Genomic DNA, 12086 nt, shown 5'->3' with positions numbered 1-12086 from the left:
TTTACTGGTGTATTAGTTCATTTGGAGGAGCAGTAACATTGGTTCAACAAAGGAGGGCGCACTTGTGTCAAAGAACACCACGAGATTTTGATGGAGGATTATTTTCCTCCTGAAGTTTTACCCTGCATTTGTACTCTTTTCCATGCCATTGAAAAACGGATACAAATGTAACTGTCATACTAACCACCAAATATAAAATCAGGCCACACGTTCACTGTGACCAGTGCCCATTTTAAACTGGCACCTCAGAGGGAATTTCCAGCACATTGTTGCCTTCCTTGTTTCAGAGAAACCCCACCTATCACCGTCTCCCTCCCTAGTCAGTGGAGCAGCCGACCTGCCTCGATTACAGTCTGAGCCCAGGACAAACTCGAGGTCAGTCTGAGGTCGCCGCTTTCCCTCTGAGGTCACCACGGGTCCTGGCAGGTCATTTCCTGCTCCATAATAACAGGCCCCCATTGCCTCACAATGACAATGTTAACATATTGTATGTGCCATACAATAATCATTCTGAAAATACACACCAGGGGGAAGGCAAAGACAATGTCTGTTAGCACTGATGCTCGAGGCTGGTGAAAGGCCACACAATGGCATTTTTGTTTGTACTTCAGGAGACTCGCAGCAGTGAGAGTGTGGAGAGCCGCCGAGTCTGATTCTCACTGGGTAGCACAGCAGGCCAACTGCTGCTGCTCGCACACATCCACCTCAACACCACGGACTGTGTTCAGCTCACATCTGCCTTCCACTCTGCAAGTATCAATGTTAGAGTAATAAGAAGTAAAGATTCCCACGGGGAGAAAAAATGTGTGGATGAACCTGATCAGATCTGAAAAGTTTTTGAGAATAAATTGGTGAATATGGAAACACTTTATCTGAATTCATCAGTAAGCCTCAGCTCTCTGGATACTCCTTCCATCCTCGAATCTACATTTCAGCAGCAGTTTTTGAATAATGTCAACAGGATTTTGGGAACAAAAAACAGAAGAATAAATTGAAGTCGACATGGTTTAGTTCTGAACCACTTTCCAAGCATTTACATTATCTACACAATCATTGAAGTATTCTGCAACCCTGTACATTTTTTCCACCAATTTCCTATTATATCATCTCTATTTCATCTAATGAATAATAGATCGGAGTGGTACAGTGGTGCAGTGGGTGGCACTGTCGACTCAAAGCAAAAAGGGTTTGAACCTGATGGCAGGCCGGGTCCTCTCTGTGTGGAGTTTAAATGTTCTCCCCGTGTTTTAGGGTTTTATCCAGGTACTCTGACTTCCTCTCACCGTCCAAAGACATGCAGCCTAGGTTTATTAGAGACTCTAAACTGCCCATAGTTGTGAATGTGAGAATGAATGGTTGTTTATAATTGTATGTTGGCCCAGTGATGAGCTGCCGACCTGTTCAGGGTGTACCCCGCCTCTCGCCCCAGTGTCAGCTGGGATTGGCCCCAGCTTCCCCCACCACCCTCAAAAGATGAGCTGCAGCCTATAATGGACAGAGACAGAATATAAAGATAGTTCAGTTCTTGAGGTAAATGACAGTGGAGTTATTAGAATCAAATTACTTTAAAATGTTAACTGCTTAAATTTGCTGACAAAGCCAGACAGAAAAATCTACAGAAACATGTTGAGAATAATTATTTTAAGTTTGAAGGCCCTCAGCCTTACGCAGATAGAGTAAAATACTTACTTTAAAGTAGTTTTAGGTTGATTTCAATAATAGTCACAGACCTTACATGAAACCTGAACGTTTTGGCGCTGCTCTACGGTTTAGTCACTCCAAAAAGAGCATACAAAACACAACAAGTATTTTTATAAAGCTTCCTTGTGTTCGGGCTGGTGCAGGCGGGTGCAGTGAAGGAACCCTGATAGATCTAATTAACAGGGGCCGGCTCGCAGACAGACGGATGGACAAGCAGGCAGGTAGAGATAACAGGTTACTACAAGCAGGCACACAGTGAAACACAGAGTCATAAGCAGACGATCTGACAAGGAGCTGGTGGAAATGGCTGATTTATAGAGGAAAGTGTTTGAGGGCCGGGAAGCTCAGAGGATGGGAAAGAGGAGACAGGTGAGCAGGAGGATCTGAGTGGGTTAGAAAGTCTACAGACATCTGGAGAGCGGATGGAGAGAGGCAGGAGACGGAGGCCAAAGTAAAGAGGGTCTTAACTCAGTTATAGAAAAAAGTGTTTCTGTGTTTTGGCTTTGTGGGGCAGAATATTCGCCCGGGTATTTCTACACAGTGGAGGAATTATTTGATCATCCTCTATAAGAAGGACAAAATTGTTAATAATTTTGTCGTATGCTTCACTTTTATATGAGAACAGATCACTATTAAAAGCGTAATTCTTTCAAATTTGATCTTTAAGGGTCAAGAATCACCCTGAAATAGGCCCCTCTAATAAGATGTTAGACCATACACTCAATGAGCACTTTCTTAAAAACACCATACTAATACCGGGTAGTTCCTCCCGTTGCGCTTTGCTGTCACATGCTGAGAACTTTACGTCGAGATCCTTTTCCATGACGAAATCATTTCTGCAGATTTGTCCGCTGCACATTCATGCTGCCAATCTCCTGTTCGTAGTCTGTTCATGTTCCTGAACCCTGCTTGAGATGACGTTTATTTTGTGTCTTTATGTCCAAAATGAATCAAGAAAACATTCCCCACACATTTACACTACTACTATCAGCCTGGACTGGGTTAGTAGATCCGTGCTGTTGACACTAAACTCTGACTCTACCATCTGCAGCCTCAGCAGAAATCCCCATTTAGTCTTTAACTGTCAAGTTTCGACGATCCTGTGCCGAATGCAGCTTCAGATTTCTGGCTGACAGGGGTGGAACCTGGCATCTTCTTGATGTAGCCCATCAGCCACAGTTATAAAGTGGTCATGATGAGACCTTTCAGTCTTTTCAGTTCCAGCCGTGTCCTGTGGCCCAGGATGTGATTACTGGTCGCAGAAGAGCTGCGGTTTATCTGTTGGTGTGAGCCGAGCAGAATACTGTTTAAACCGGAATTCATGTGCAGCACTATATCCTGATGTGACAAAGTGTGTGTGTGTGTCTGTGTGTGTGTGTGTCTGTGTGCGTGTGTGTGTGTGTGTGTGTGTGTATGTGAGGTAAATGGTGGGGTATATGAAGGGTGTGGGACTGGTTATGCCATGTGGTTGAGTTTCCATGCCCACCCCCTACCCCTGCTCAGGCATATGGCTGATTATTATCTTCCTTTCCTGAAGTATAGTAATGATGCAGAGGGTGTTCTCTCTTTATCTGCCAGAAAAATAATGAATATGCAAAAAAATGTGGAGTCAGACTAGGTATCAGTTGAAGGGGTAATCCACAAGCCCCAGGCCTCGTGACGTGGCGGTGATTGATTACATTGAGGGCTCACCTGCAGCGCTCTCCCTCTTAATCTTTCTCACTCTAAAATACACACACACACAAAGAGAGAGGCAGAAGTCACCAGTCACAGAACAATATCCTGCTCAGAAGACCCTTCACAGCACACTCTCATAAATCACTGAGACAGAGCCACCACCCTCACTGTCAGCATGTTATTATACGTACACCCATACACACACACACGCTCCTCACAACATTCATTCAATTCAGTCAATCCTGCTGTCCATAAATGGTTGTCATAGAACAGAAGAAATATGAGGCGAATCTAAACTCAATACTTGCCCTCATACACACACACACACACACACACACACACACACACACACACACACCTCACCTGCGTTGATTCCCTCTGGCTCTGCTTAAAACATATAGCCCTACAACAGCAGCTCTGTGTCCCTCTCTCCCCCAGCCCTGTGCAGCGGCCATTCCTCAGTGACAGGGTGCCGGGATGAGAAGCTCTGAAGGGGCGAGGTGAGGGGTGGATGAAAGCCTTGCGGCTCAGGCCCCGGGACCCTGTGTCCTGTGCAGGTGGCAGGTGTGATCAGGCCGGGTGCAGACGCGTGAGGACGAGGAAGAGGAGGACAATGAAGGCGTCTGTGGCCCTCGCCGCAGCTGCAGGAGGTGGAGAGCAGCAGGGTTGACAGATCAGACAGTCAGACAGACGGACAAGATGCGAGAAGGGAAGGACAGAGTTGGGAGAGCAGAGTTGGAGATGGGACTTCAAACAGGGGATTGGGCCCTGGGTGCAGAGAGACACATTCTTGTCTGGCATGGAGGAGGTGGGGAAGGAGGGAGTGCAGGAAAGATGGACGGCACAAAAGAAGGCGAGCATCAAAGTCCACCGTCGTGTGCGGATGTTTACATCGCGCACACACACTTTTGCTCAAGGCCTCTGTGCTCTGCGTGTATCTGTGCATATTGATGTCAACCTCCCTCTCTGTATGGATTTGTATTGATGAGACAGTAATCCTCTTCCCTTGCAGCTCTTGTGTTCAACTGTCCACAGCTCCCACTAAGACCCACTGATCTCTGCCACATGGCACTCCATCAAAGCACTGATGGTCATGGCTCTCAGGGCAAATTTTGCCAAACAACGTGCCCACGTGGCTCATACATGTCCCTCAGTGCAGGGGATCAGCAGCAGATGAAGGTCTGACGCTCCTTTAGAGTTTGTATCATCTTGGATCATATGAGGGCGAGTGAAACCAAGTGTGAAAAAGCACACACCTCTGAGCACACGCACACATGCTCACACGCTCACGCTCACGCTCACTCACACACACACACACACACACACACACACACACACACACACACACACACACACACACACACACACACACACGCACGCTTCCTACTTTCTCTATCGGACCTGATTAGAGTGACAGGGGCACTTCCCATTGGTTGTGCGAGTGGCCCTCTCCTTCCCAGGGCAGCCAATTTCCCCTACTCCAGAGCTGATAGGAAACTTTGATTGTCCACTGAGCTCAGGAGAGACAAAGAGATTTTTCCTCTTGCAATCCACATATCGCTCCATCACATCTCTACCTCCAATCTCCCTCTCCACTTGCTCTCCTCTCCCGCTCCCTCCTGAATGTTCTCGCCCTATTTCCATGAGCCCAGACTCACTTTCTGTTGCGGGCTGCAGATGGTGAGTCCATTAAAGTGGCACTGACTGCTTTGATGGGCAGGAAGTTTCACTCTATGTGGTGACATCTGCATCCTGTGACACAATCCTACCCTGTGTACATAATTTACTGTCTTGGCTCACCACTGTCCTCTCATAGCATTCCTATCATTTAATACAGTGAACCTAGGTGGATGCTTCATTATGTACTTCTCATGTTGGGTGTGAACTGACCTGAGAAATGGGGGCAGTTAGAATAAGCGAGGCGTCTGAACGTGTAGAGAGCCAACAGGAAACATCCCCCGCTCTCTCTCTCCGCTCGATGCTGGCCCTCCCTGAGAACACACTTCCTGCCAGAGCTCCTCTAACTTCCTGTCCAGCCACCGGGAATCCCAGCTGGAACATTCCAGCTGTGCACTTAGTCTCTGTCTGCGCGCTGCTTGATTACTACAGTTTCTGAGTCACTCAGTACCTCAGAAACCCGACTGCCACAACCAGACAAAAGATTTAGAACACCTTTATTTTCCCAGTTGTTACAGAAATTTACAAAGTGTAAAGTCTCAGTGTTTCTGACATTAAAACATATAACAAATAAAAACTGAAGATTAAAAAACAAGGATCTTAAATAATAAGTTAAAATGGCCCTAACCCGAAAAGACCAGCCATTCGCTCTAGAATAAAAATAAAAAATTGTTTGGACAGTTTATCCCAACATTGGCGATGTTCCTGCTTGTAACATATTGTTGTGGTCAAACCACAACAAAGCACGCTTGATAAAACTAGTGTGAGAGAAATGTTTGTGGCAGCAGGAGTCTTTAACTTCTGAACTTTCCTAAGAAATCTCATGTATAAAATGCTTTGCTGTATAATGATTCTGAAGATGAAATGATCTTGGTTTAAAACATAGCACTTCATGCTACCATCCCAGCTGTGGAGATATGGGTACAGTTACTTGTGCCTCTGTATGTATTTTATTTTAAAAAACTTAACTTAACTTAAATAACTTTTGTCTTGACCCTGAGTTTGAATTATAAATATCATTTCATTTCATATTTTTACAATATGTCCATATATTGCAATAAATAATGAACATATTATTGAAAGCAAAGCAAATGACATAGTTTGTGTTGCTTTCACCCTCTGTTCAGTTTATTCTAAACTAGCTCTGTTGAGTCTGGAGTCAGTGCTGCATGCTTCCCCCTAATGTGAATCCTCCGTCTGATACTGTTCTCATGTTGCTGACTGGATGAGCATCTGACTTCCGCACACTTCTTACAGCAATACACAAGCACGACATCCTGCAGTGCAGTGCTTTCCTAATAATGCAACACAGTCTGTATTAATACACATCACAGTCTTCACACAGAGGGTTTGTAAGTCATCAACACAGGTCTCACGGATGAATTGCTTTAACTTTCGAGGCTTCATTCTTTCCCACGGTTGCAGGAAAACCATGAGTTAACATGTTTGGATCCCAGACAATTACAGGTTTTCTATCAAATGTACAGGATTTCCCAGGTTTTGGAGACCTACACTTTATTAAAAAAAATACTGGGCAATTTTAGCGTTTTTCACTGGACCTCTCCTGCTTAAACTTCAGTGAAAAAGTAGGTGTTCTGGAACTTTGGACTGGCGGTGTTGAAGCTTGCCCACACGCACACGGCCACCAGGGGCCGCTACATGACAGCACATTCCCTTGACTGGCTGTGCTTGCAGTGGGGATCTCTCCCTCTGTGTTGGCTGCTCTACACCCCCAGACGGCTCTCATCTTTATTACCAGTGTAGAGAAAAGAAAAGACGCGGTGCTATTAGTCTAATGGCATTGAATAAAACGGCACATGCATGTTTATGAATGTGGCTTCTCGGACAGAGAGCCGCAGGGTGCGTGCAGACAGGAAAAAGGCAGGTTTGGTGACTTTGTGTGTGACCTTTTCGGAAAGAGAGCTAATCCCGAGCTATAATAGACTCCGGGACCGATATGGAAAACTGCTGCACCGTTATCTCGGTTGTCTTGGAGACCATCAGAGCACCGGGGCCGGTGGAGATGCCACGGTATTAAAAGGGAAGAGTGTGCGTGTGCGCGTGTGTGCTGTAAAATGTTTTCTTCTTTGACACAAGTGTCCATCATAACTACTCATGCTCGATTGTGCACGTTCCAAAAAACAAATTCTGTGCAGCATCATTACTTTTTGCACCAGGTTGAATATATGGGCTGTAAATGCAATTCTGAAGACACAGGAAAAGGTCACTGATGAGAAACGTGAATGGAGGAGGAGGAGAGGAGGGGGTTGCATGGTCGTTAAATTAAACTGCACTGGCCTGACATCAATTATAAAATTTAGCAGGTCTTCTATGTACTAAATTATAGACTGTTAAAGTGCTGTGCCCATGATAACACGGGCCTATATAACGTGAGGCCTGTGCTATAACTGCAGGGCCTGCTCTGACCAAAATCACAGGGAAATCACGGAGCATGTTACAAACTGAACACTATCATGTTTCGATGTGTTTATTAGCAGGGAATCATTATCCCAAGTACAGTTACAGTAGGAAATTGAGCTTATCAGATTCAAACCTTTAGCTTTACTTTTATTCACTCTTCGTGTCCACATATACTGTACATACTGTTTTGGCTCTTAACCCTATTTTAATCTTGGGTTAGCTTTATTCTTGTGTCACATATCTTGTATTGATAGGTGTTTAAATCTCCTAATCTGATTTTTTATTTATTTTACTATTCATTTGCGGTATTTATGATATTGTAAGGTGTCCTAGTGTGTCTACGACTAAAATGTATTCATATTATTATTATCATCACATTATTTGTATTTTATCCTGTTTTGATAGAGATTGGTCTAAACTATAAATATATTAAAATCATAAAAATGTTTTGTAAATGAGTCACTTTTTTTTTTTTTTGGTGCTATAATCATCTTCCATAATAAAAGATGTATTTGTAAAAGGTGCTCTAAATGTTAAAGTAGGTGGGGCGGGTGGAGCTAATCAGACAGATAGGCATCATATGACAGTGATGTGTGTTTAATATAGCATGTATTGATATGTTAAGTGCGCGCACACACACTGGTGCATGTGGCCAGTACACGGGGCCCCTGTGCCAAACACAGCCTGTATTGGCCGCACCGCAGCAGCAGCGTATATAAAACGTGTAAATATTTCTCATTCCCTGCGCCTATCTGTCTCTATCAACCTGCGGGATCTCCCCCACCGCACAAATGATGCATTAGATGCATTGAATGTATTTGTTGTGCAAGTTTGAAAAGGCGGCGATAATCTGGGAGTGAGAGATAAGGAACACCAATTTATTCAGAGGCACTTTGGACCCCGCTCCCAGCCTCGGTCGGTGCTGACACCCCCAGCAGTTTGCTGATAACGATTAGGCCATTTATTATCTTCACACAGAACAAAGATTGCGTGGTGCCGATGAAATATTACCCCTGGTAATAATCAGAAGGAGAAGGGCCCTGGCATCTAATGCAGTGTGCATATAATATCGTGGCTGACGAAAAACGTGCACGAGCGCGTGCGTACACACACACACACACAGTCTCGTGCAGAAAATACAGAAAATTGAGCAACAAAACAAGTGCAAGCAGACAGAAATATAATATTAAGCTGTAGCCTACCACTGTGAATTTGATTTATTGAGGGGGATAAGCTGTCAGACTTTTACATAATAATAATAATAACAATAATAATAATAATAATAATAAACTGGTTGTTGTTTTATTTAGCTGTTATCTATTTGATCATCTGCTTTAACTTTAAAGACAGATAACAAAACACATCGTCATATTCCTAACTATATTCTATGGAATGACTCATGTTAAAAGGCCTAAATGTGAAGTCCCTTGAAGGGTATTGCGTTTGCCTATTGAGACTATGATTCAAATATTGAATAGGAACTATCGTCCACAAACTTGTATAAATAGATAAGTATCAAAAGTCAAACTAATAATGCTGCTTTTAAAGAACAGCCTATACTTCTTACACATGCGTGCAGACAATAACAACACAGAGTGCACAGACAAAGAGAGAGATTTTGATCTTTGAAAAGTCTCTACTTGTAGGATTTATGAGTAAAAAAACATTTTTAAGAAAGCATAAAGCGTTTATAAAATGGGTTACTTGTTATCAAAGTTAATCTATATTTCCGCGGATGAGCATTAATGTGCCAGACATTGATATTTTTTCGCTCTGGTGATTTTAAACACTGAAACAAATACTATTAATTCAGTCAGACTTCACGTTTCTTTTCTTTTCTGTTTTTTATCCTTTTCTTTTCTTTCTCTTGTTTTTTTGTTTGCACTCTGGGGAGCACGAGCCCCGAGTTGCAGAGGTCTCTCGCGCCCCTTGCACCTGCCCGGCTCCTGCGCTGCGCATGCACGAGCCCGCAGGTCGCGTGCAGGAGATTTCAGGGGCTTTGCATGTTTTACAAAGTTGTTGCGGATCGAGGGGGTATAAAGAGAGAGAGAGAGCGAGAGAAGGAGAGAGGGAGAGAAAGAGCTGCAGTATTCTTCTTTAAAGAAAGGGAGGGGGGGGGGGGGGGGGGGGGTCTCAGTATAAGTCAAAGTATTAGGGCCGAGGATCACACACTTTACCAAATATCAGAAATAAACAAAAGTCAGACATATAGGCAGAAAGAAACTAATAAACATAGAATATATAATATAAAGTAGGGTTTAGGTATATTATTATATTTTATTACTATACAACATTATTATTATTATTATTGTTATTATTATCGACTGAAGTATCACTATTATATATTTCTCAATAACAACCAGCAGTAGCTTATACTTAAGTATGACGGCTAGACAATTGTTTCTGTTCTCCCTCTCTCTCCCTATCCTCTCTCTCTTCCCCATTTTTCTCCTCTCATCACAACCGGTCGAGGCAGGTGGCCGTCCACATGAGCCTGCCAAGCTCTCCTGTTGCCAAGTGTTTGCCCGTTGTGGGAACTTTGGTTTGGGTTTCTCTATAGTTCTGTAATGTCTAAAGCCTTATATTTGAAGTGTCTTGAGATAATGTATGTTGTGATTTGGAGCTACACAAATAAAATTGCATTGAATTACCTGTGTGCGAGTGGCGCAATGATCCAGCTCTTATTAGAAGCGGATGGACAGACTATTGTTCATAATGATTGAGGAACCAATGGATCGTTATTAAAATGAGCATTTATTACTTTCTTTATCATTTCCCTTTGTGCAGAAGTCACAAATTCTCCTTATATCTTATCACACCCTCTGAGTATTCAAAAAATAAAATACAATTATAACCAAAGATAAAATACGTCAGATGGGTTTACTGGTGAAACTACATCCGGATGACCTTAAAAATAAAATCTAATGGAAACATAATGCTGGAAGTCTCTGTGCAGACTCAGTGTTAATCTAGACTGTATTAATCAGCTCTTGGGAGCAGGTATTGGTGCCAGATTGAGTCTATTTCACCGGGACCCGGAAGACAGGCTGCTGGCTGACGTGCCATTACGTTGCTGTGTGGCTGCAGCCTCTCATACGGCCACACAACTTCTTTTTTCTCTCATATTCACAGAGCTGAGGATCCAGCAGGGAGAGCAGGAGACACACACACACACACACACACTCCGCTCTCTGGTGCTGATGACACACACAGCAGCGACTAAACACACGGGCCCTCCGGCTCCTTCACGTCGTCTCCACACTTCTCATCTTTAAAACGCAAGCAGCTCGTCTGGACTCCGATCAGATTCTTTTTTTTGTTTGTTTGGTTATTTTGGAGAGAAGCGCCGATCGAAGCTGAAGCTGGATGGAGTCACCGTGTCGGGCTTGACTCTGAGAGCGCAGCCGCTCGTCTCAGGTCAGTCAATCGTTATATTTTCACACGGTGCGTTATTTCTAAATACGCTGTAGGAAATACTCTGATGCTTGAAAATAAAAATAGTCCTGCCGGCTAATGCTCAAATATATAAGGAGTCACATTCACATTGCATTATATTCACATTACTGTAGCAACAAAAATAAACAAAATGTTATTTTCCTGCAACATTGCATGAGCTATACTTTCCATTATTGTTACTTTTACTTTTTACGCTTCGTTAATAACAGCCTATTTACCTTCATATTCAGCTTTATAGTTCTGAATAGCGAGTTATGTGGGGAGCATGCGATCTACTGTAAATATGCCTTTTGTTATGTTCACTCACACACTTACTTTTAATGTAGTTAGGATCTATATTATTTTATAACTGATAAAACAGTAAAAATGAGCCACAAATGAATAATGAACGCAGACACGGATAGAAACATTGCGCCCCCACCAGATTTATAGCGTCATTGTTTCTAGAAAATAATGTCCTTCTATAAAGCCTGAATCCGACCAATAATAATGTTTGTTATGGGGCGCTTTATGTTGCCGTGGGCAAGGTGCTGCATTCCGGGAGTAAACCCCTCGATCACGAAATGGATTAGTGTATCATCAGCGTGATATTAGTGACGACAATTGTCACGGCTTTAAAAATGCGTAATGACTGGAGCGATCCTCTTTCATCTGCAAAGAGAGCAATCACCAGGCTACAATGGTGGAGTATAGAGACAGGGGCAGGCTGGGGTCTCCACAGGCATGCGGCTGAGCTGGAGCCATTACACAGCACCTTTTCTTGTTTAATATATAAACTGGCCTCTTTCTTTCTTATACCTGCATGTGCTGTTGTCTGCTGGAGGCTTTCATAGACTGATCCAAATAACAGTAAAGTACTGTGAGGTCTGGGAGGATGTTGTGTAGCTTGAAGCTCTGAGTGCATAAAGAACTCATCTGTGTTTTATGAATTGACTGGATGAACACATTTTAACACAGATGTTGATGCAACTCTAATGTTTTATCAAAGTTTTTCTTTGTAGAACCAATCCTCATACTATGGAGAACTTCTATTAATTTTCAGTATTTATATAACCCTAATAGAGCTTTATGCTATGAACACAAGCATCATCCTATGCTCCATAATCTCTTTTGCAGACCATGTGTTACGTCCTGTCCTATTCTGAAATGTTATT

Source organism: Hippoglossus hippoglossus, chromosome 5 (assembly GCF_009819705.1).
Source record: "Hippoglossus hippoglossus isolate fHipHip1 chromosome 5, fHipHip1.pri, whole genome shotgun sequence".
Classification (NCBI taxonomy): domain Eukaryota; kingdom Metazoa; phylum Chordata; class Actinopteri; order Pleuronectiformes; family Pleuronectidae; genus Hippoglossus; species Hippoglossus hippoglossus.
The sequence above is the reverse complement of the archived record's forward strand: the minus strand, read 5'-3'. Positions refer to the sequence as shown.